This window comes from Lontra canadensis, unplaced genomic scaffold (genome assembly GCF_010015895.1).
Source record: "Lontra canadensis isolate GAN:19392208 unplaced genomic scaffold, GSC_riverotter_1.0 scaffold34, whole genome shotgun sequence".
NCBI lineage: Eukaryota > Metazoa > Chordata > Mammalia > Carnivora > Mustelidae > Lontra > Lontra canadensis.
In genome coordinates, this window is record NW_022631028.1 from 9,378,549 (window position 1) to 9,404,697 (window position 26,149).

The 26,149-nt window shown below is 48.4% G+C and overlaps 1 long non-coding RNA gene across 1 annotated transcript in view; it reads right to left on the reverse strand.

The window, feature by feature from the left end:
• Positions 1-26,149, reverse strand: part of LOC116873601 — a 102,250-nt gene that overhangs the window by 30,731 nt on the left and 45,370 nt on the right. The window contains exon 4 of the long non-coding RNA XR_004383856.1: positions 16,288-16,342. This is a non-coding gene — a long non-coding RNA (uncharacterized LOC116873601). The remainder of the gene's footprint in view (positions 1-16,287; positions 16,343-26,149) is intronic.

The following is a 26,149-nucleotide window of genomic DNA, read 5'->3' on the forward strand; positions in this document are numbered from 1 at the left end:
TAACCTCCTGGGAAACCGGAGCTTAATCCTGCTGGGGACATTCTGGGCAATGGTGTGGAATGCACACACCTCAGAGTCGTCATACCCACGGGGGCAGGGTGTCAGTGTAATTGCTCCCCAGTTCCCATCAGGCATGGGCTGGTTGAGAGCTGGGTGTGAAGGTGGGGTCGGCATTAATTGCTGGGCACTTCTGGCCTCTGCAGGGCAGATGATACAGGCATGAGCAGCCAGAGGAAGCCCTCAGAAGAAGAAACTCAAGCAGAGAGGGCATGAGGTGGGTTCATTGCTCCCATATTACAGACAAGAAGAGTGAGGCCTGGGGAAACTGGTCCAAGGGCACGCGGCTAGGAGATGTCGTGCCATGATTTTCTGGAGTCCTTCTGGCTCTAAAGCAACATAGCAGGCCCCTTGAGAGGCATTATCTCATCTTATCCTTCAGTACCCCTTCCAGTCCTTTGCACAAGGCTAAGAACCCACTGGCTATTCCCCAATCACTTCCTGGCTGATGAGCCTTAGCGATGAGAAGCTTATTAGAACCGTAGAGTAACAAGCTCTTAAATGTGCCTCTTTCCTTCATAAAGGCTGGTTTTACCCCCGGTTTCTGAATCAGCTCATGTGCTTCTCAGATCCTTTTTTTTCCTATCACCTCTTCCACTCTGTCGTCTGCAAAAAGGAAAACTGAGGGATGCCACTGTGGATGGCTCCCTTTCACGAAGTGGGAGCCAAAGCCAAGGTTGCCCTTCCTGGCCTCCAACAAAATCCAAATGCCCCACCAATCCTTGTTTTCCCTCCATGAAATTCCCCTAACTCGATTAAAGAAAAAAAAAAAATCAATCAATTTACATGGTAACAGAAAAGGACAGGGTCATGTATAAAATATTCCCCCATCTGTACTGGAGGGCACGGCTTACACGCTTCAAGAGCACAGTCAAAGGCTCTGGGGATTTGTTTTTCTTTCCCTGACCCGAGGACTCTGATCTCTCACTTAACCTCTGACCTCTTCAATTCAGATAACCAGGGAACTGGCAGCTGGGGCTAGGGGAGCGCCCCCAATGCACCCTGCACCATCCAGGCTCCGTCTGGCCTGGGAGCTGGAACAAAGGGAAGCAGTGCTCCCCCCTGCCCCCCCCAGCGCTTCAGAGCCCCGCCCCCAAGGACGGCAACCAGCCCCGTAGGGACCCTGGCCTGTAACCACTTCCCTGCCAGGCCCCCCACCTGGCAGCACAGGGGGCCGCCTCATTACAGCTAATGCCATTTAGAGCCTGCTTTGTGCAGCAGGAAAAATAATAAACAACATGAACCCCTGGCTTTGACTCCATTTTAAAAACTCAAGCTAAAACAGGCTTCACCGAAGATCCATGACCTACCCCCACCACCCCCATCAGCCTTTTCTTTTTTTTTTTCCTTTCTCAGGCTTCATTTAAAACAAGGGCAGAGCCTGGATTTTTAACAGCAGCTACTTAGAGGTGGGTATGAGCCACTTGTTTGAAATTGAATCAGCCGTTTTTATTAAACCATATATTTTCATTCTTGCCAGCGAAGCTGGGAGAGGACTTTGGAGGCTCTCTGGTGTTCTCTCTGGTGCATTTTTACTGACAGGAGTGCTGCCCCCCCCCGCCCCCTTCCCCCCACTGTGATCCCACTCCAGTGCCTCGGAGCTGGGGCTGGACCCAGCTCCATTGCAGCCCCAGAAACGAAGCATCGGAAAGAGCCCTACCCCCAAAACTCACTTGTAAATCAGAAGCCCACTCCCCGGCCTCTACCTCCCAGCTCGTTTCCAGTCCTGTGTCTGCTACCAGAGGGGACCTGCTGGTGACTTCGCAGCTCAGCAGTGACCACCACAGGCATGCCCCCAAGCTAGAGGACTCCTTTAGCTCTGCTTTGGCAAGAGGCTCGCTGCTGCCTGCTGGACCATGAGACGTCTTAGCAACAGACATTTCTTTGGAGACTACAGTTCCCATATACTTGTGGTGGGCCTTTTACACATTCTCCCATCTTCCTAGAACAGTGCCTGGCACACAAGGACAGATGTCCCTAGGTGTCATTCGTATTCACTGCCAACATTTACCAGGGGCCTCCTATTGTGTGCCAGGAACTGGAGACAAATAAATGAGACCTAGCCCCTACCTTCACGGAACTCATGCTCTCAGAATGCGGTTTTCTACCCAGCCAACACACTGGAATCACCAAGAGAGCTTTTAAGAAAAGCTGATGCTGGGCCCCGCCCCCAGTGATTCCAATTTAATTGGTCTGCATTCTTTCCAATGCTTGATCAGGGCTGAGCACCAGGGCTCTCCAGGGAAGGGCAGAGAGCAAACAGCTATGCCCCAGAGTGAAGAGGGCAGGCGCAGGGGGTTGTGTATACAAGGGTCTAACTATGACTGGAGTGGGGAAAGCTCTCGGGAGGAACTAAGACAAAAACAAGTTAGTATGGGCCAGGCAAAGATGTTAGAAAAAGAGAAAGGGGGAGAAGATTCTAGGAGACGGGAACAGCTCGGGTAAATGCCCAGACTGAAGATGAGAATCGCCAGTAGACTTTCTAGGAATTTCACGTAGCTGGAGTTTCGGGGGAGAGAAGCCATAGGGGATGGGGGAGAATAAGCTGGAAGGGTCAGTGCCCAGGGACTGGCAGGGTCCGTCATCCACCTAAGGGGTTAGAACTTGCATAAGGTCAATGGGGAGCACAGAAGGGAAATTCTTAGCTTTACATTTTGGAAAGCTCCGTGGCTATAGACTGGGTTGGAGGGCAGCCAGACTGGAATCCAGATGAGAAATAACCATGCATGGAACTAGGGAGGTATTGGTCCAACTTAGGTAGGGAGCAGACCCGGAGAGACGGTGTGGGAAGGTGTCAGAGTTGCCCCACCTAAGGACCAAAGAAGCTGGGGTATATGCCCACTAACTCCTGGCATTGGTCTGAGGCTGCTCCTCTGGGGGTTAGCTCCCCAGCATTCTGGCTTGCCCCGTCCCTGCTCTCAAGAATGCTCCGGCCAAAGAAAGCTCCCTGGCAGAGAGTGCCAGGTGCAAGCTATAGGAAGCCATCCGTGCATGTGAGAACACTGAGTGCCAACAGAACTGGGGAGAGCTGCCACAGAGCTGTGAGGAGGTCTTTACCCACGGAGTTAGGGAACAAAAGATTGAGGCCAATGACTCCTGGGAGAGGCTGGTGAGTGTGGGATGATGGGTGGGGGTGGTGATGAGGAGGCAAAGGGAGCAAAGGAAATAACCTCCCAGATGCTGGTGGAGGGCATGAGCCATTAGAAGGGAAGCTTAAAACCCAGGATAAGAGCAGCACGGCTGCAGGCAGGGGCCCACCAACACCCCTCTAGCGTCCATGCAGGGCAGAATCAGGGAATTCTGGTTGTTCAACTTCCCTGGACCCTTGAGTTTCCAGGAGGGAAGGTTGCATTATTTGTAGCAGGCTCACAAAGAAGCTTAATGGGCTATTGTGAACCAGCTTTAATTCTGGGTCATTCCCCCAGCCCCAATCTCATGCCTCCTCTCTCCTCTCCCCATGATATCATCCCCGACATCATCCTTGGTCCATTTCTCTTCCCTGTCCAATTTCTCAAGCCCATCAAATCAGCTGCTCTGTTGTTTATGAATTCATTCAGGGCAAGGAAAAGAAATCCATTCAAACAAACTCAAGTCCAGAGGCTAAATTATTGGAAAGAAGAGGGCTGGGGAAGGAACCGAGGGCAGGAAATGCAGTCAGCCTCCCTGCCAGTTCAGAAGCAGGGACCGGGAAGAGCCCCCAGGAGGACAGAGAAGGCTTTTCTCATTTTTCTCTGAGGCCCCATGGTCTCTTGCCTTTTCTTCTCTCTATCCATTTGTTCTTTCTCTCTCTTGGTCTTATTCCTTTCTTCTCTCTCTCTGAGATTTCTGTTTAGGTGAGCACAGGTCCACCATAACCTGGCATCATTGGCTTTAGTTTAAGCCAATATTAATGGCCTTCAGTCTTTGTCTCAATTCCTAATTCTCAGGAAAGAGTAATCCAATTGGTAAATAATAGAAGACCCAACTCAAACTGGCTTTAGGACAAAACCAAATTTGTTGGCTCGGGTGTAAAAGTAGATGTAGGTTTCAGGCATAGTTGGGTCCAAGGGCTCAAGCTCTTTCATTGGGAACTCTTGACTTTTAGCCCTATTTTGTTTTGTGTGGGTTTCATGCTCAAGCAAGCTCCAAGTTTAGATCCTCCAGTTTGGCAGTCTCAGTAGAAAGAAGACTTCTTTCTGCCAGAAGTTCCAATCAGATTCCTAGAATTGACTCTCATGGAGCCAGCCAAGATCACAATTTCATCATGAAACCAGTCACTGTCCAACAAATGGCTGGCCAGACCTAGTAACATGAGAACTCTGGGACCAAATGGATTAAAAGTAGGAGAAGGATGTTTCCCTGGAGGTAAATGATGGGCTGGCATCAGAAGAAGGAAGTGTGGATATGAAGAGGCAAAAGTTAAAAACCAACACAGCCATGAGGGTGATGCCATGTCTTCTGCCTACTCCTGAGAGCTCTGAGCAGTTTCCTTATGATGATGTGGGAACCAAAGCAGTCACTGAGCCCTCCTGTCAGTTTTATCTGAGCAATCTCTCTGAAATCTGCCTCTGCCTCTCTAAGCCCTAGGGACCAGACAGTGCTGACCTCCACCGCATAGCCACTGACCACTATCATTGTTAAATATCGCATTATTGCTGAATCTGCTAGTAAGTATCCACTGGCCTGACTCCTCCCAACCCAGGCCACCCAGGCCCCCCTCCTGGAATCCCCAGACTGCCACTGTCTAGCCAATCAAGAGTTAATGATGAACACAGCAGCACAGGAGGGGCACTGAGACATTGCTCCAGCCCCTTCTGATTGGCTGATCTCATAACCTATCAGCTATCCTATTGCTCTGGGGCCAAGAGTTAAATATTTCATCCTGATTCTAGCAATAGTGTCCTATCTGTTCTCCCTCTTTCCACTCTGTCCCTCACACCCCATAGTCCATCCCTCACACAGCTGCCAAAGAGCATCCTAAACCCTGAACTGAGCTTCTCACAGGCCTCCTTTCATTCTCCCCAGTGGCAAGTCCAAACTCCATACAGGTGTCAGCTCACCCCTTGGGATGTGGTTGCAATGACCTTTTTCCAGGCTTAGGCCCTCCCACTCCATCCCCGCTCCCACTCAACATGCTTTCCTGATGCGACTGCTTCTCCATGCCCCTCTGCCCTCATCGGAAGGCAGCTTTCCTCCATCTGATACATTTTACACAAGTATTTACAGCAATCCCACAACGTATCCCACATGGGGTTGGAATAGGAGAGGACACCGAAACTCAGCCATGGGAGTCACTTGACCCCAACTTGAGGAGCTCCCTGGAGGAAGATTCCTGAAGGATGAGTAGGAAGCCCGGGAACGAACTCAAGGAAGCTGCCCTGATACACTGTGATTCCCAGGAAATCAGTCTCAAGCACACCCGCCCCCTTTACTGAGCACCTTCCCCCTGCAGGCATGGGAAACATGGGCCCCCATGCTTTATCTCACACGGTCCACAACTACAACCTGTTTCCATAAGAGTACCTGTTCCATGCCCATCATGAGGCGATGGCAGGACCTAAGAAGACTAAGAGGAAGGACCTGGCTTCCCAACCAACTTGCAGGGGCAGCAGGTGGGTCCTCTCAGGGAGCCACTGGCCACAGGAAGGCTGCAGCTGATACACAGGTAAATACGGTAATTCTTTCCCCCTCCCAGCCACAGCAGCAGGGATATGAATTGATTGTCAGAAGCTGTTTAAGGGCCTGTGATTGAGGAGATGATCTGAGATAAGCTGCTCCAGTGAAATAAAGGCCTACAGCTGCCTGCTTTCACGTCAGCCAGCCACTGTGCTTTTCTCAAAGGCTGCTCTGTGCTTCGACACCCACTCCCACCCACCCCACCCCCAGGAGGCAGGGAGTGGAGCACTCTTGCACACTTTGGGAGGAGGGAGACCCTATCTGGTGACAGATGACATACTGAGGACTGAACCTGAGGGTGTAGGAAAATGCAATAGGGGCTGGGTATGTCAGTTTCCTTTTCTTTGTAGGTGGGTCTGGATTATGAATCAGAATTTCCTGGGAATCTCAGCACTGGAAGGAAGGAGGGGTCAGGGAGACTCAGCCCTGCCCTGAGCCAGAGCATGTGAATTTCCCAACTTCACGTGGAACATTTCATCCAGAATCAGTGCTTGCATCTGAAATGCCCATCCATCCATCCACCCACCCACTCTTCATTCAGCACATACAAAATGCATAAAAGCTTGGGCTTTGGCCATTGACAGATGCCTTCACTGGGTTTGGTCACTTACTAGCTATGACCTCAGGCAATTCACCTAACCTCTGTGAGACTTTGGATATTAATGCCAACCGCCCAAGACTATTTGAGGATTACTGAGATCACGCCCACCAGGGACCGAGCCTGGTGCCGGACATACACAAGGGAGCAGCTGAGACAGTGTGCCAGGGAGTAAAGTAAGTGCTACGGGAACTTCAAAACAAAATCACAGAGCTTTTTGAGGAGCTCCCGGTTTAGGACACAAATAACTATGCCATAAAGGAGAGGGCATTAATGTTACAAGAGGCACAGAAGAACTAGCATGGCAAGAGATTTCTTCCCATTGAAAGAAGAAGGAAGACAAGGGGATTGGGAGTGACATTTGAGCTGAACCTCAAAGGACAGGAAGGAGAAAGGGTCATTTTGGGAGGAGGGGAAAGGGCAAAGAAAGCCATATTCTTAGAACCTTGCTCCTCAAAGTAGGGTTCAGGAACAAGCATCCCCTGGGAGCTTGTTTGAAATGCAGACTCTTGGGGCCACCTACAACCCTTTGAACAACGAAGAGGGGCAGGTGCACATGGGTCTGAGGCGCTAAGGGCTGATGATGATCTCTGATCTCTGTGACATGCACTTCTGTCCAAGAAAGGAAGGAAGGAGGGATGACCTCCCTGCATGTTTAGGCTGATGACAAGAGCATTGTGCCAGGTCTCTGGCTGGGGCATGCTCGCAGAACCAGGAGTGCGGGGAGCAGAGCCCCAGAGGCACTGGAAGGTAGCTGTTTCAGGACAGAATGTTCTCTGAAGCTGAGTTTGAGCCTGTTGGCTTAGGGGACTGAGGTACAGTCTTGGCCTTTCACCCGCCCACTCTTTTATTCCACAGGCATTTTGGAGGCATTTTTATGGGCCAAATGCCATGCCAAGCTCTGCCCTAGGAATGGTGTTAGCTCTCAGGCACGTCACCTCCCCTTTCGGCCCTCACTTTCTCCATGTGTCAAGTCCAGATCATTGTGTCTTCTTACCTCAAGTCACCTCCACCGCAAACATTTCCGTTCCCCACTCCCTTGCTATCTGGGTACTTCCCTCTTTCCTCTTCACCCCTCCTCCGCTCCTTTTCTCTCCGGTTGCCTTCTCTCCAGCAGGGAAAATCCCCAACCCTCGCTGTCTTAGACCACGCTCCCAGAAGCAGACAGCGAAAATGAAGATTCCTGTGAATGGGAAGTGGGGAGTGGGAGCTGGGACTGGGGACAAAGAAGCTCCGTCCTGCAAGGAGCCACTCAGTCCTGGTGGGGATGGCCAGGGATAGGGAGCAAGGTGGGCCAGAAGCTTCCAGGCACTTTCAGCTCTCTGATGGCACAGCCCAAGCAGGCTCCAGCAGCCTGAGGACAGCCCGTGAGTTCCACGAGGGCTCTGGGGCAGGCTGCAGGGCAGTGAGACCATGGGACTTGGGGTGCAGGAGAACCTCAAAGAACTCTGGGTGTATGGATACAGCCCTGACCAGAACCACTGCACTCTCTAAATAAGTACAGGCCAGGCTGAACTGAGGTTCTTAGGAGATAATAACGGTAATAATGTGAGGCTGTAATGTTCCCTTTATTGAGTGCTTGCTTTGTGCCAAGCCCTACCCTACCCAGTAACTACACAGTATCTCATTTCGTCGATGGGACAACTCTCTGGGGGCTTCTCAACTCTCCTAACTCCCACCCCACCCCCAGCCCACACAACTGCCACTGTACCTATGATCTTTCCAACTGTAAACAAAACAATTAACATGTATTATGACCATAGAAGCTTATGAGGAAACCAGAATGGAGAACAGTCTTCAGGCAAGCCAGAGCCCTTGAGAAGTCTTCACCCCACCCACCCTACAGACCTCCACTCACTGCCAGGGCTTTGATAATTATCTGGAAGGCAGAATGATCTGACTTCCCAAAAACTTGCACTCAGATTTTCCATTGGTCCTTTAATGGGCCTGGAAAATTCTGTGCAGCATTGTAGATACACAAAATCACATAGACTAAATTTTATGGTGATTTAAGTCATTTTGCAAGGGTATTTTGGACTATACATGAATTCCAGCTGACTGTAGAATCCAGCCCTGTGTTAAAGGGTAGGTTTGTGACATAGTCAGTATCTCGTTGCAAAGACGAGAGCCTCGGCTCAGAGAGGGGAGACAACCCGCTCAGGGTTACACAGCTCATCAGGGTGGTGGGAGGATTGTGAACTGGGGCCAAGGAGGTACCAAGACTCCATTCCTGATGGCAGGGCCACGCTGTGCCTGATGCAGAAGAAAGAGGGGCGCTCGGTGCTTCATGGAAACCTCGAGTGGCCTGATCACTCTGGACAGCGCTCTGAGCAGCCCTTGGCTCTGCCCCTCCTTGGATCCATAGAGAGGAGATAATCCCTCATCCCTCCTTTACCCAGCCTCCTGCGGTCCCTATTGGCAGCAGCTGCCTGACACTGTCTTTGAAAGATGCTTAAGACTCTGCCAAACCAGTGTTTAATGCATGCAAAGCCTTTTCCAAAGAAGTCACTTAAAAAGATTACAGAGGACAGGATTGCCCCTCCCGCTTGCAGCTTAGGGAGACTCTGCAGCTGGCCTGGAGCTAAGCTAAGGAAGCCGAGTCTTTAGCAACCTGAAAATAAAGTGAACCTTCATTTGAGAAATCACTCAGGATACCAGCTGCAAGGGTTCAGTTCACTGATTCATTCACCAACTATTTGCTGCACATCTCCCGAGTGTGCATGCTGTGCCGGGCCCTGGGGATAGACTAGGGACATGGCTGCTGCCCTCCTGCAGCTTACGTCTAGGGGAAAGTGCCCACTCTATCAGGAATCCCAACTTTCCTGTTATGTCTCCTCGGGGTGTGGGTCCTCTGCCCTGCTCTACCCTGGAGAATAGCTCAGATGCCTCCTCACTCCCCCGGCACTTTGGGGAAGCCTGCAAGGTTTGGTCAGGCCCTGGGAAGGCCCCCTGTCTTGCTGTTCGGATGGAAGAAGCAGGGGGAAAAGAGGGGAAGGCATACAATGTGCCTGCAGAGAAAGGGGAAGAAAGGCAAACAGTTGCGTGTGAAAGGAAGGGAAGGGAGAGGGAAAGTCTCAGGATGATGGCTCTTGTGGCCAACTTCCCGATGGAGACTGGACACGGGGCTGAAAGTACTGGCTCCCCTCTCTCTTCTGCCAGATCACTCCAGGTTCTGAACATACCAAGAAAGAAAGAGATGGTTGATGGACAGGCAGAGATTGCAAAGAAACATAACCTAACCTTGCAGTGCCATCCCCCAAGGTCACGAGTCTACTCAGATTTTTTTTCTTTTTAATCTGACACCATTAACAGTTTTGGTCACATGCGCCAGTGCCGTAAGCCAGGGGTTAGGAACCTCCAGCCTGTGGGATGACTCTCGCCTGCCGCCTGATTTTGTAAACAGTTTTATTGGAACAAAGCCATGCTCACCTGTGTATCTTCTATGGCAGCTTCTGTCCTGCAGTGGCAGGCTTGATCAGTCGTGACAGTGACTGTGTGGCCCACAAAGCCTAAAATATTTACTAGCTGGCTGTTTACAGAAAAAGTCTGCCAACCCCTGGGTGTTATTTCTAGGATCTCCAGCCTTCAGAGTTCTAAAATTGCTTATCAATTCTTCAGCACTTCCTTTAAATTCACTCATCCAATATTTATTAAAGCCTACAGTATGAGAATATTCTCTTTTGGTGGTGAGTGATGGAAAATTCAGCTCAGGTGGGCTTAAGCCAAAAAGCAGGGGGAGAGGATTATTATCTCCTGCAGCTGGAAAGTCCAAGGATTGTAACATAAGCAGAGCTGAGCCCAGAAGCTCAAACAACAGCAGCATGCCATGGTGGCTAGAAGTGACTTGTTTCTAAACACCAGAACATAGCAAAGGCGATAGGATGTCACTTCCATGATTAGGTTACAAGAGACTCTACCCTCTGTCCTGCTAGTAGATGCTACTGCCTTTTTCCTTGCACACTCTGATGATGCAGACAGCCCTATGGGAGAGCATATTTTCTTCTTCATGTGGCAAGAAACCGAGGGCAGCCTTTGGCCAACAGTAAGCAAGGAACTGAGTCCCTCATCAAAGAGCCCTCAAGGGAACGGAGTTCTGCCAACAGCCGTGTGAGCTTGGAAGCACAGCCTGTCCCAGTGGAACCTTCCATTGACCCCAGCTCTGGCTGACACCTTGCCTACAGCCGGGTAAAGGAGCATGAGGCAAAGGACCCAGGGAGAATGTGCCCAGATCCCAGATCCACTGAAACCTTACGGTAACAATGGTGTGTTGTTTTAGGCCAAGTCTGGGGTGATTTGTTACACAGCAACAGATAGCTCATGAATTCCCTAATCTCCCAGGGAGGCTGTGACAGTAGTATTTAGTGCGGTATCTTGCCATTACCAATGGATTGGGGTTATTTGTAAAGGACGAGGAGGAAGCATGTTTTTGGCCAAGTAGCTAGCATTGTCTTCTAGAAGCCATGGAAGTATTCCTGAGAGGGGAAGCTGAAGTCTTGGATCAGGGCTGTGACAGAAGCAATGACAGGCAGGAAATGGATTCCTGACCCCTTATTTCTTTTAGAACTGGCTTCCTTTTGCTCAGGAGCAACTGCTTCTTACCAACTGGCAAGATCCCCTCCGCCCCTCAGACATGACCTTGTTCTCACACAGAGCTCCTGAACAGGAGCTCAGATCAGAAACACAGATGTAAAAGAGAAACAGACTGGGGACACAAAGCCACTGGCTCGTTCAAAAATCCCACATTTCCTCTTTTCCCACCCTCTCCATCTCCTCTCTTGGAGGATCCGGTGGCAAAGTGACATCTATTTCCTGGACAGCACTGAATGTCTGCGATTCCAGATGCGGAAATGAAACTTAGCCTGGAAGGCCTCTGCGGGAATGAAAAGGAACCCAGGTCCCTTTAAACAGTACAGATCTGGGGGTCTAGACATGAACTTTATGGTTAAAAATCCAGCTAGCCCAACCCTTCTGAGTCTTCACTGGGGGAGTTTGGAAAATGCATAATTTTAAGTGAGGCTGAATTTATGAGCATTGTAGTTATAGCAACAGACATTCAGCTTCTGGGAGGCAGGTCCATGAGACTGTTAGGTAACCATCAACTTCGTAGCAGAAAATGCAGGAACACCAAGGCTGCTAAAAAATATATAATATGACCCAGAGAAAAGGGAAATGGCAGGCCAGAGGGAGAAAAATGAAGGATGGAAAGGCCTTTTCAGAGAAGAACTTGATGAATCTTTTTGTGAAAGAGAGGAGCTTCGTTTCACGGGCTCACTGCAGCCAGCTCAGGCAAGTAGGAAGAAACCCATCAGACAAAAGAGCAGACGAAACTATGGATGCAGCCCTCGGGGCCTGCCAACCGAGGATTAGGAAACAACAGAAAACACATGGATGGTGGCAGGAAGCACTGCCCGGGATCATCCGACCAGAGCAGGCAAGAAGGAAGGCACGGGCCCCATTCTCGGGGGTGCTTCCCTCCCTGTGGCTGCCGTGCAGACCTCTGGTTTCCCTGATTCTGAGTTGGTCCCTATTGTCCCAGTGAACATTTTCCTTGCGGGGTAGGGCAAGTCAAGGACTCGTATCCCCCAAACTTCAGAAAGCACCGCTCCCTGGCGTATGAGCCTCGTCTGCACACTGGCACAGGACTGGAATTTCACAGTGCTGTTAGCATGGACAGAACAGCATTTAAAATTAGGCAAGAGGGTCTTGCCCTGGCCCCAGTGTTAAAGGGTGCCCCTGGCCTGCTGCCTCCCTCCACAGAGTCCCCGGGAACGAGGGGATGTACCCATCTGGGTCCCATGGCCCTGCTCCTTCTCGTCCCCACTCTGGGTATGTGGGATTCCAAAATGTCCTGTCCCGTGGCCCCGACCCTCTTTCCAGGATGAGAGCACATCCCTTCCCTTCTTCCTTACTGGGAGACCAAACCTGCCAAGCAACAAGGACTCCCCAAGCCTGAGTTCACTTTGGGGCAGCTGCGAGTGACCACCAGCAAGCAAGGGTGGAAGAGTCTCTTCAACCACCCAGGATGGGGCCAGAGGTGAGAGAAGACCAGTGGGCAGGGTGGTAGGGAGTGGTTCTCCCCAGATTCCATATTCTGCCACAGAACGCCAAGGATCCTGAGAAATCTAAATTCAGTCCTGGTGCTACAGAGATCGGGAAGGTATTGTCAAGGTTGGAGGGTAGCATGTATTTTACATAACATTTTGCTGGTGAGATTTACAAATTTAGAATGCTCAGAGATAATGCATGCGGGCCCCTCTTCCTACTCTTGCTCCAGGATCCACAGTATGAGGGGCCCACAGCCTGAACGCAGAGCTTCTGGTTCTGTTCTCCTCTGCTTAGCCGCTATCATCCTGGCCGGAGAAGGAAGAGCCGTTGCAAGTGTCAATCCCTTTCCTACTGCGAGACCAGATACGGAAGGGTATTTTTGCAAACTATAACAAAACAAAAAAGCCACTGGCCCCTTGGCTGGAGTGCAGCAGGCCGGCGTCCTCCCAGCCATCCCCCACTGCACCCAACACATGACGGCTACAGAGTCATTTTCTTGCTTCTGACACGTGCCCTGTGCCCTCTCCTCCACTGACATCAGCCAGGGGCCCAGGCTCTTGCAAAGGAGTTCCCCACACAACCCCCACCCCCCCACCCCTCCACCCCGCCTTCCCGAGCTGGCCCACGCAGCTGATGCAAAAAGCAGTTTCTTGTCTCAGCCTAGACCCTAGCAGGAAAAATCAATAGCAATTTGGCCCCTGGCCAGCCTCCCATTACTTGGGAGAAGCCAGTCTTATTTGCCATTCACCAAATGAAGGCAGAGGGCGGGAGCCTTCAGACAGGAGGCAGCCCCAAAACCTTTCCCTGCGTGATACTGGCATGGCCTGATTTATAACTTCGGGATTTGCTCGGGCCTCAGGTGCCCCCGTCGGGCTGGGTCTCCAGCCCAAGGTAGGGATAATCTAGAAACAGCAGTGTGTGTTTAGCTGTTAGTGGGCGTAGCCACGCCCCCCCCGCTTGAGCTGGAGCCCTGTCTGAGCGCGCTTGGTAAACTGATGGCTTGGGCCTCTTCAAGTCTAGTTGCTCATGAGCTCTGAGAGCCTTGGGGAAATGGCCCATCCAAAGGGACAACAGAGCTGGGAGCCTTAAGTCTGACCTCAGAACAAAGCTTTGATTGTTCAGAAGGGCACCGAGACCAGGAGGTCTTGTAGGTTTCACATTCCAGCCCAAGGTCCCATGGGCTTGGGTCAGTCCTGGGACAGGAGGGAGGAGGGGGAAAAGGTTGTTGGGGTAAGGCGTTTCGGAGGCAAAAGTATTTTTAAGACTCTTTTCTCAAACCTACTTCCCTAGGAAGACACAAACGAAGAACATTTAGTTGGTGCTGACGCTGTATCAGGCACTCAACTGAGAAGGCAGTCCCATTTCCTCAGTTAACTTTTACTACTACAACCTTACAAAACAGAACTTCTTTCGTCAGCAACATTTTATGGAAGAGGAAACCAAGGCACAAAGAGTGTCACCCAGCTAGGAGAAAGGTCAAACCAGGGTTTGAACCTGGGCAGTCTGGCTACAGCCTCTGGCCCTTGGCCGCTGAGCCCTACAGATCTGACTGGTCAGCTCTTAGATCTGATCAGATCAAGTTTACAGTCCAGGGGGTTTACAGGAGATCACTAAAAGAGCAGGTCATGATTATAATTCCTATCTTTGTTTCCTTTCATGTAGCAAGGATGCAAAAAATATCAGACCTGGGGGGAGGGGCGCCTGGGTGGCTCAGTCAGTGAAGTGGCTGACTCCTGATTTCTGTTCAAGTCATGATCTCGGGGTCCTGGGACTGAGCCATGTGTCAGGCTCCATGCTCAGCCAGGAGGGTGTTTGAGGATTCTCTCTCTCCCTTTCCCTCTGCCCCTCCCCGCTCCCTCTCTTTAAAATAAATAAATTGATCTTTCTAAAAAGAAAAAAAATCTATCAGTCTTGGTCCCAGCAAGTAGTCAGGGAATTAAAAGGGGCAGGAACCCACCAGTTGTTCTGGTTTGAAACCCAAACAATGTTTCCCGCCCCCCATTCATGTCCACCAAAACCTCAGACTGTGGAGTTTCTTGGAAATGGGGTCTCTGCAGGTATAATTAGTTAACGTGAGCTCACACTGGATTGGGGTGGGCGGGACATACAGTAACTGGTGGGCTTGTAAGAGAGGAGAGGACACTCAGCGGTACGCACAGGCGACAAGACCAAAACAGAGAGGGATGGGGGTGGTGTGGGTATACGCCAAGGAATGCCAAGGACTGCTGGAAACTCCAGAAGCTGGGAGGAGACAATGACACAGGGAAGTATCTTCCCCTAGAGCCTTCAGAGAAGGTGTAGCCCCGCTGAAACCTTGATTTCCTATTCCTATGAAGTCTCCAGAACTCGGATAGAACAAATTTCTGTTGTTTTAAGCCACTTAGTGTGTGGTCATTTTTTTTTTTTTAAATAGCAGCTCTAAGAAACTACTATACCAGTTTCGAAAAAAGTGTTCCACGTGGTTCTAGAACACATGAGCTGCTAGAATTGTCTGTGTTATAGTTTAGGATGCTAGCCCCAGCTACCAAAAAGCATGACTTTGCTTCCTATTGGCCATTATTCTTTGCACAAATATCTCTCTTAGAGCATGAAGAGCCATCAATTTCTGGCTGCCTTGTATCCATTTTTCATTCTAGCCACACCAGGATTTCTCTGGAAGAAATTATTGGCTCCTTGATGCAGGGAAATTCCTGACAACCAAGTCCCACTACAAAAGTCAAAGGGACAGACTTCCCTCTCCCTATTCTAGTGTGGCCAGAGAAGAGGCCCACTGTGTTAGCTCAGACAACTGGATTTTCTCTTCTGAATTATTGCATAATTGGAATCTATCAAAATATCCATCTACGTGAGAATGGATAGCTAAACTGTGTTATTCATACGACGGCATACAATACAGAAATGAGAATGATAAACTATAACTATACTCATTACTACAAATATATACCACAAACGTAATTTATGAGTAAAAGAAATTTGCCTTTTAAAAGTCTATACTCTATGGTTTCTATTCAGATCAAGTTCATAAACCGGCAACATGAATGTCTAGTGTCAGAATTCAGGAGAGGGGTTGTACCTGGGCAGAGAATAACCTTACTCACAAGGAAGTCTGTGGCTCCAGAAAGGTTCTGGTTCTTGATCTCAGCGCTGGGTACATGGCGGGGTCATTTTATTAAAAATTCTGGAGCCGAGCACTTATGATTTGTGTACCTTGCTATATGCATGCAACACTTCAGTAAAATTACCCCAAAAACGTTCTCTTCACAATCCCACTTCCTTTTAGCCCTTTGAGGGCAGTGGAAAACACAGGAGCTTCGGTTCCTGGGAGAACATCGGCAAACCAGACAGAGGGAGTGAGAACGTCCTCCATTCACCAGGAGGACAATGTAATGGTACCTTGTTTTCCAAAGGTGCCCAGGAAAAGGGGCCCAGAGCAGAGGACACAGAATGGCTTATGCTATGAAGTACTGACTGGCCATATTCTTGCACACAGGCATATGGTGATTTCTATGAATGCTCATTAGGAGGAGATTCTGTAAGAAGTCAGGGTCCCGACTTATAAGTGGGGGACAGAGCTTACAGAACCCTGGTACCTGTCACTAGTGCTGGTCTGGCAGCTCAAGGCAGACATGAGCATCAGAGATTTTTGGCAATGCCTTTCCACATAAGTTAAAAGATGATGATAACAAAGAAAAAGTGTTTAGTCCCAACAAAACCCACAGCTTCCAATGGGCCAATCCTTGCAGGTAAGGAGGTATCTAATGTTTTCATGCATATTAATTTGATGCATTTGATTCTCCCAGCACCCCTATGAGACAGCTATACAAGGTGGAGACAAGGTCCCTTCATTAAGTGGCAGGGTAGCATGTTAATTTAAAGAACACATATACTGAAACTATACAGACCTGCGTTCAAATTATGACTCTATTACTTACTAGTTATGTGGTCTTGAACTTGGCTCTTAATTTTCTTAGGTCTCAATTTCTTCATCTTTAAAATGGGAAACAATAACATTACTTACCCCATGGGATGGCTGTGAATATGAAACAAGATTGTGCATATAAAGTACTCAGTGGCGTGTCTGACACAGAAAAAGACTCCCTAAATAATAGCTGTTGCTTGTATCTTTTTTCTTATTACTGATAATCTTATCATTTATTCTAATGAGAAACTACAGAACATGGGGAATGGTACTATTTGTCTTTTATAAACTTCAGAATGGATTCTGCTAAGTACAGTTCTCGGAGATGGATATTTTGGACATGGTTTTATCCTCGCGTAACTCTTCAGAGCTAATGAAGATTAAATTTCACACACGCCTGGGACACGGCACGTTGAAATACTGGCCACCTAGCCCTACTGGCTCACATCTGCTGGATCTGAATTTCTTTCTGTTAGGAACTCATCTGGGCATTACTCCCTGGAGGAAAGAGGGAGGGGAAGGGCATGACCCTTTTTTCCCATAGGTGTCATCTGTGATAAGAGTAGAATGAAGACCTCTAATTGATTCCTACTTTGGAGGCTTCAGGATGCAATGGAAAAGTGATTAAGGACACTGTGGAGGAAATGTATGGGGTCAAATTGGCCTTTCTCCTAAAAACACGGAACATCTGGCAAATTTGGCATCTGTTTTGTAATACAATCTCTAAGAGAATAGACTATCAAGAAAGGACAACTGAATGTTTCAACCAACCGTGTGACCTCATTTAATCTGGAGATTCTTTTTCTCTTTGCTAACATCCCTCACTCAAATGACCCATTTCCATAGAATATCCAGAAGGTGTAATGATGCAGATATAATACACTTCTTCTATTTCTTAGATGCAGCATTTCTCACCTCGCACTCTGCAGACGTAACTCTGCAAAATGCTTTCTGAAAACAGGGTTCTAGGATGAAATAAGTGCAAAGACGTTAAACGCTATTACCGAGAACGTTTCGCGGTCGTGTCTCCAACGCTGGTTCTCCGCTTTTCCATTGCTGCCTGGGGACCGACCAAACAGCCTGCCTAGAGGGTCATTCCTCCTTCCAAAATGGAGCTTGTGGCCTGGGCCTCAGCCAGTCAGCAAGGTATATTTCCCTAGTAATAGTGATTGGGTCAGAGGTGGGCACGTGACACAGTTAGACCCAATGATACACAATAAGGGTTCTGCTAGGCCTGCTGGGAAATGGCAAATGCTCTTTCCCATTGGCTTGTGGGGTGAGGTGTGAAACAGGAACGATGGCAGCCCTCTTCCGGTCAGGAAGGGGAAAGCTGCCTAAGCAGGAAGCCCGCACAGAAGCAGCAAAATGAAAGAAACAAACAAAAACGACAATAACAACAAAAAACGAAGGGAAAGCATGTAGCACCTATGAAAAGGCTCTCCTCAAATCTGCTGGGACGAGGACAGTGGACTGATGGCCCAGCCATTGCAGTCTGAATCTGCCATCACCTCTCTTCCGATGGCTGAGGTGGCTGCTCTCCGCCGATGGCTGGCGTGTCTCGGCACTAGTACAGGCCCGTTTCTGTGAGAGGCCCGTTGCCACATCACCCTGCTAGTGAGGATGAAGAATACTGCGTGTCTCCTGTGCAACCTCCTTCAACCTGGCTTGAAACGTTGCGTTTTTATCCTAGAGATGGTGCGGACAACTAGGAATCTCAGCCTTTGTTATCTGGTGCTTCCAGGGAACTAGTCTGGACCTAATCACAGAAGACTCCGCCTTCTGCTTCCCACTCTGCCTACATCTACATACTCGGGGGCAGTCTTTCTTTTCAGTGACCCTTATTCCCCACTCCCCGTGCTACCACCCAAGTTCAAAGGTTCTATTTCATTCCTGTTGTAAAAATTGTCTCTTGCCTCATCCCTTCTGTAACAAATTCATCCTCGTTAAGCGACCAGATGAAGTTTCTTAAACACCACTCTGTACACTTTTCTTCCCATTTAAGACACTGTCTCTGGGGGGAAAACAACCTCTTCGGTCTTGAGGGCCCTGCAGTCTCTTCCTGGTCCGGCATTTCCTAATCCACTGAAGCTCATTCTCACCAAGATCTGGCAAACGGGCTATTTCTCTTCACCAGCACGTTGCTTCTCCCTGGCTTCTCTTTTTGTATTTAGTCCCTATTGTTCACCCCACCAGCTCTCTCCCTCTTGACCTTCCCCTGGGCTGTTGTCTTTTTAAAACAACAGGACTATGTCAAGTCATGGGGGCTGGGATCCCAAGAGAACCCAGGAAAGGTAAACGGTTGAGCGTCATGGACATTGGAATGGACTTTGAGATTTGGCCAAGCAAGATGGGTTATTGGTTCAACTGTGGACTCTGAAGTCCAACAGTGTGGGTTTGAGATCTGGTTTTTCACTTACAAGTTGCCTGAGCTTGAGAAAATGGATTAAGCTTCCTTTTCACATTTGGGAGATAGGATAAAGATAAAACAGAATCTATAGGGTTATTGGGAGGCTAAATGCAACGATATATATAAGACACTTAGCCTGGTGCCTGGAAAATGGGAGGTGCTCAGTGAAGGCAGGTGGGTTTTGTGCTTGAAGTTCATCTGGGAACCAGATCACCGAACCCTACCCACAGTGTGAGTTGATGGATCCTTATTCCTTATCACCATTTCCACTACTCATTGACTCCATCTCCATTTTCTGTGCCTTCTCTAGGTTCTGCTCTGTCTGCCTGTTGATTCCTTCCTTATATTTCTGCTTCAAATCTTTTGGCTCAGCCACTGCTCATGGTAGTACCTCTTGGACAGCATTTCCTTCCCCCTCAGCAGCTCCTATTGGCTGTCCTTGGTCAAGAGTGCCCTTTGGACCGATCAGCCATGGCACACAGGAGAGGGCCCTATGGTACATGCACTGCACTGCCCGTTTCCAGGGTGGAGAGGATGGGGAAGGCGTCAGTGGGCATGGATTGAGCCCCTATGTATGCGTGGTGTCACATGTCCCCTCTGCACTTCTTCTTCCTAAAGCACAGATGGGAGGAAATGAACCTTGTCTAAGCTCTACCCCGTATCAGACTCTGTGCATTTACACATAACCCTCACCCATTCAGGGCTGGGGCTTGGGGACCATTCCTCCATTTAAAAAAATGCTAAGGGGCACCTGGGTGGCTCAGCTGGTTAAGCATCTGACTTTGGCTCAGGTTGTGATCCCAGGGTCTTGGGATCAGGCCCTGCATCGGGCTCCCTACTTGGTGGAGGGGTGTGGGGGAGGCTGCTTCTCCCTCTCCTTATGCCGTTCCCCCTGCTTGTTCTCTCTCTCTCTGTGTCAAATAAATAAAATCTTTAAAAATTAATTAATTAATTAATTAATTAAAATGTTAAAAGTTGTACTTTATAACTGCATTGGTATAAAAATGAATAAAATCTGAGCTGGATTCATTATTATATATTTAATATTATTTATTATTCTCTTCTGTTTTTGCACAAAAAAAAGACATGAAAGTTGCAGCATTATCACGGGCCCCTAACAGTTTTGAGGCCCTAGGTACTGCCTCTATGGGGCCTAATGGAGAGGTCGGCCTTGCACCCATTACATAAATAAACAGAGTCCCCTCACTGGGCTAATTGTCTAGCACAAGCACCACATCATTCCTCAAAAAAGCAATGGAATTTTCTGAGGATTTTTCCCCCAGTAATTACAGGGAACCAGGATTAAAAGGATTCTTTCTTCGTTCCTTTTACACCAGGACTTTGGAGGAGAAGACAGAGGCACCAGACATGCTAGTTGAAAGGGCTATGCCTATGCAAAGACCAAACTCAGCTTATTTCAGTTTCTGAGAACAACGAGAGGTGGTACACATCTCAGGGCTCCCTTTTCGGACAGGTCCCTTTGGGAGGCAGTGCAAGGCTCTGGTTAGACAGCAGCCCCTGGAGTGTTCGGACTCCAGCCTGGGCCCTTCCTGGCTGTGAAGCTTCGGGCAAGCTACCCTCACTCCACCTCAACTTCTGTGAACGTAAAATGCTTCCAGAGTGCAGGATTTTTATGAGGATTAAAAGGAAAAACTCATTTGTAGCATAGTGAGATCTCAAGAAATATTAGCTATTCATTACGATTAGTGGCTGCCAGAGACCGAGAGGCTGTCTGCACACGAGGGCAAGGAGTGACCTGGTCCGTTAGCCATGTCGGCCAATGACAGCTCATTTATTCTGTATCTGCTACCCCAAGAGCAGGCTTGGGGTGAGACCAGCAGACCACGACAAGGACGACATTCACAAAAGTCTGCCTTTCCGGAGTGTATCCTGTAGATAGGTTCCGGCCTGCCTACCTGACTCACGCTATTTCGTTTCATTCTCCCAACCAATGGTGAGGTAGACATTATTGGTCCCATTTCACAGCAGATGTGACAGCAGAGGGGAAGAAACAGCTGTGGGGACTGTCCTCCCTTTGGCTCTTCCCTTTCTAGCTGGAGGGGGAGGTGGAAGTGGACATACGTGAGAGAGAGCCCGGACTTCAGGGAAAACCCGGCTTGGTGTTAAATTAATTCACACATTTCCCAACTCTGTGGGTAGGTACTTTGTGGATGCATCACCAACCCAAGGAGAGTGGTTCCCGACTGCTGCTAAAATAGAATCTAGGACTTCCTGGGCGCATCACATTTCTCAGACTTGGCAAGAGCGGCTGCAGAGCTGTGAACAGAGCTTAACCCTTTCCCATCTTTCTGTGAGTCAATGGGGCCAATGAGTGCTCGCTTTCACCCAGCTTTTGGAGTGGTTTTTGCCACAGCTGCCGAGGACAAGAGCAGCAGCCGTGGAGAGATTTCTAGAGGATGTTCACATCTCCACCTCTCAAAAGCTCCTGCAAAGCGTGTGGGGTAGCATTTAGAAGCCCTTGCCCTGGATCTCTGAGTCCAGCCCCACCCACCTCTCACAGCTCAGCCCCCAGCTCTCTCTTGTTCTCTGTTGATATTTAGCTGCTCCTAATTCCTCAGCAGACCATTCGGTTTTTCCATTCTGGTTTTCCAGACACACCTCTCTGTGGGATGGTCCTCCTCCCCAGCTAGCCATCTGCTTTTCGACGCCCTGCTCTCAGGTGCCCTTTCTACCAGATACTCTTCTCTTCCAGAAATCCACTGTTGCATAATAGACCACTCTCAAACTTAGCAGTTCAACGCAACAATTTAGTATTATTGTTCATGGTTACGCAAGGTACTGTGGGTTGCCCGAGCTCAGCCGAGTGGTCTCGCTTGGGGTCCTTTATCCGGTGGTAGCCAGATGACCAGGGCTGGGGCTCTCTGAAGGTTCAGCTGTGCTGAGCACCCAAGATGGCTCCTTCATGCACCTTCCCATTGCTTAGCTGAGACGGCTACTTGGTGGGTATCTTTCTGTCTTCTTGTGAGGCCTTCACAGGGCTGGTTGGGATTCCTCATAGCACATGGTTTCAGCATACTCAGACTTTTTACATGATAGCTGGTCTCTCCCAGAGCATGTGTTCCTGAGGACAAGGCAGAAGCTAGGTTTTTTATGTCCAAGCCTCAGAAGTCACACAGGTCACTTCCACTGACTTCTATTGCTTACACCGGGCAGCCCAAATTCAATACACAGAAGGCCTACACAAGGGTGTGTTTGCTGAGCCATGAGGGTCACTGGGAAGCCATCTTGAAAACTGGCTACCACTTTCCTGTCTCCCCCCACTCTGTGCTCCCATGGGATCCACGTATGCCCCTTAGCTCAGCACCTCTCTCGTGGCACTATGCATGCTTTCTTTTTTTGTTTCCCCACTCCACTATGAGTACCTCTGGTTGGTTGCTTTTGAGCCTTTGGTGCCAGTTTAGTGGCTGGCTCTCATGGAACACAGCTTCATCCATGAACAGTGCTGTGATCTGGAGCTCCGCCTGCCTCCAGTCTACTCCAGGCTCCAATCAAATGGTGCTCTCACCTCCCAGCTGAAGAGGGCTCCCCTGAAATCCAGCCCCAGTCCAGTCCAGTTACTGTCCAGACAACACAGAATGAAGCATTTCCTTTTTTCCTTCTTTGACAACAAGTTAGTTCGATTCCTAAAAAAGACACCAACTGGCAGCCCCGCAAACTGAGGAACATATGTCTTCCTCCAGAGGGGTCCCTGTGCACCAAGAAGCATGGGCAGATTCTGAAGATGGTAGTTGAGTGTGGGCACGCATGGATACCCGGCTGTGGACCTCACCTCCCGGGGACCAATCCCGCCCCTATAGGAAGAGCCAAGTGGGGAGGATATTTCCTCAAAAAATCACCTTCTGGCACAATCCAACAATTTGACAACCTGCCTGGTTTCAAGCTTCAGTTCGGCTTAAGTTCTTCCGTCTTTACTAGATCTGGGGTAGACTGCTATGGGAAGAAGAGTGAAGAGAAAATCTATCTTGATAGTGGAGACCAAGGCAAGGATTATGGGATGAATTAGGAGAGAAGAGAAGTGAGAAAAAAAAATGTCTTCCTTCAACAGTCTATTAGGGAAATGCTGGCTAGCTCCTGCCCTTAGAAACCATACTCACTCACCTTTCTCCAAATCGTGGCCCCCATCTTCTTCTTTGCTAACAATAACAAATACAACAAGAGCTATCAGTCAGCAGTGTTTACTATAGGCCAGGCACTGTGCTAAACACTTTTTGCATCTTACCCCTTTGAATCCACTCCCCTTCTGGGAGATTGTTGTCTCACCTATCCCTCCCTTCCCCCCTCCTCAAGTGTACACAAGAAATTAAGAGATCTTCAGAGAGATGGAGGAATTGAGCAGAGATCAAAGGCTTGTAAGTGGCAGAACCAAATTCTTATGCTGGTCTGTCTGCCTCCGAAGCCTTGAAGTTCAAAATTGGTCTGACAGTATCAACATCACCTGGGAACTTACTGGAAATGCCAATTCTCAGGCCCCATGTAAGACACGGATCAGAATTTGCCTTTGAACATGACCAGGTGTTTCTTTCACATTGGAGTTTGAGTGGTCTCAGCCTCTGTCCTGCAGAAGGTAGCAGTCCTGATACCATTGTTTTGGCACACCAGCATCAGCTGAGCCTCGGCTGAGTGGTGCCTATTACCCAGCGCATGTTAGCAAAAGCAGATGTGACCGGCTATCTCCAAATGGGGCCTGAAAATACAACAAACCCCAGGTTACTACTATCAGGCATTGTTATTGGGATGGCTCTTTCTGTATCCTCTCAAGATAACGTAGAAAGAAACTCCTTTTTTTTTTCTTTTCAATTATTTTTCTAATAATATATAATTTACATGCAGCAAAGTGCTCAAATCTTAGTTCTGTAACCACCACCTAGATGAAGCTAGCCAACATTTCCAGCACCCTAGACAGCTCCCTTTCCAATCAACACCTTCCTTAATATTCACTCTTCTGAAGACTATCCTCCTAAATTCACTTCACCTAACTTTGAACTTCAAATAAATAGAATGATGCAGAATGTTTTCTCTTGTGTCTATCAGCCATGAGATTGTTGTGTTATCTCAACATTTCGTTCCTTGTGATTGCTCAGTACCAGATACCAGTTTGTGTGTCCTAGGGTTGATGAACATTTGGTTGTTTTTTTGTTTTTTGCTACTATTATTAAAGACGCTGTGACCATTTTTGTGCATGTGTTCAGGTGGACATATGCACTCATATTCTCTGAGATAAATGCACAAGCACTGAATTGCTTTATTCAGCATACAGTAGGCTTTATTAGTTGCTGTCAAATAGTTGTCCAAAGTGACTGTACCAGTTTTTACTTCCACCAAAAGCAAGGGAGAGTGAGGACTCCTCTTTAGTTCTAGGCGCATAGCTAGCCAGGATTCCATTATTCTGTACTGAGTTGTTCTCTTTTGAAAAAGGGAAGGAGAGATGTGCTCCTAATTTCCTATCTAAGAGATGCTGGCCTTCCACATCATCCAAAATCAATAGATTGCTCATGCGTGTTTGTCTGACGTCAGATATCAGAGGCAGAGCCTTTTTATGGCACACAAGAAAAGACACTTGATCCCAACAAGCTGCGACAATTGAAACTTTATAGCTTCTGCTCACATTAGAAAAAGGTCCCAAAGATATAATCAACCTTTACAAACATATGGGGCAAATTTCAGGGCAGTATACAGGGAATTCAGGTCACAACTCACATTAATGATAACCTGAAATAATAGCAGCTACGTGGATAACTCCTGTACGGCAAGCAGAAACTACACCCCTGAGGTCTTCTCCACATCAGAGGCCATATATTAACACACACACTTCCCCTCTGGGATCCTCCAGTTTACTAGAAAGAGCCAACACTTGGGTCTCAGAAATAAGGGCTCAGGGCACAAAGTCCGTGCTAATTGTTCGCTGAACCTCAACCAGCCATTTAGCCTGTCTATGCCTCAGTGCCCTTTCTAATAAAATGAGCAGCCCAACCTCCAGACCTCTCCTTCCCCTCCCTGACTCTTAGCCAATACTTTTTTTTTCCACTCATTTAGAGAATCTTTTTATTTTGAGATCATTTTAACCCTACAGAAGAATTGCAAGAATAGAAGACACTCCTTTACCCTGTTTTCCTAGGTTCCATGGTTAATATTTTGCCATTTTTGTTTTATCACCTCTTCTGTCTAACCAGGATTTTTTCCCAGAAACATTTGAGGTTCACTGTAGACACCATGTGCCATTACTCCTAACACTTCAGTGCCAATTAAGAGAAAATGGGATTTTATCTAATATCAATGAAACACTGTTATTTCACGTACAGCCCACATTCAAATTTCACCAATTGTCTGAATAGTCTGTTGTAGCGCTCCTGCTTCTCCCCACTCAGGACTGGTTTGGGATCATGGATTGCATTTAGCTGTCATTGTTGTATAGTCTGTTTTCATCAGAAACTGTGTTTGAGCCTTTCTTTTTCTTTCATAGTAGTGTCATTTTGAAGACTGCAGACCACTAGTTCCACAGAATGCCCTTGGACTTGTCACTCTACTCTCTTGCCACCCTGACTTGCACATCTAGAGAATGCCCTTCAACTTGTCAGACTGCACTCTTGCCACACTCAGACTTGCACATACAGAGAATGTCCTTGGACTTGTCCCTCTACTCTTCTTGCCACACTCAGATTTGCACATCTCCCCAGAAATGATGTTTTCTTTCTACCAGGCTTTCATCTGAGCTAGCCCTTCCACCTGGAAGGCCCTTTCTTTTTTCTCTTTCTCATGGGAACTCCCCATTCAACCTTCTTGAGACCTCTCCTAATGCCCCCTAAGGCATGGACAGAAGCTCCCTCCGTGGGCTCCCATAGCCCCCCAGGTGTAGCTCATCTGATCATCTACCAAACTGTACTGTGCTGTGTGTGATGAGGAATCACTGACCACCACCCTAGTCGGGACTCTTCCATCTGCCCAGGTCAGGCGCCCCCTTACCAGTAATGGCATGAAAGCTTTGCACACTAGCTCCTCACCACTGTATCACCCACTTTATGCCGAGGGCTCCTCTTTGACTCAGGGTTAACCTGGCACATGCTCGGACAGAGCTCTCCTGGTTCTGTCAGAGGGGCCTGGCCAGCCAGTGCTGGGGAAGCCATCTGTAGGTGGGACAATGCTGTAGATAATGGCGCATCAACTGGGGTATATGTGATAATGACAAAAATAAGAGCAGGAGTTTTAATAGCAGGCACGTAGCACTTACTCTGTGCTATGTCTAAATTATTTACCGATAATAAATCATTTACTGCTAGGAGGTAGATATTTTGGTAATGTGTTGGAGGTGACTTGTACTGGTTCACGAGAGCCAATTGTTAAATATTTATGAATTTCACCATCTGGTGTTTAAACCATTGATCGCTTGCAATTGACCACTGTGGAAGTATTTATCCCACAGAAATCAGCAAATGCTAAAAATTATGGCTTT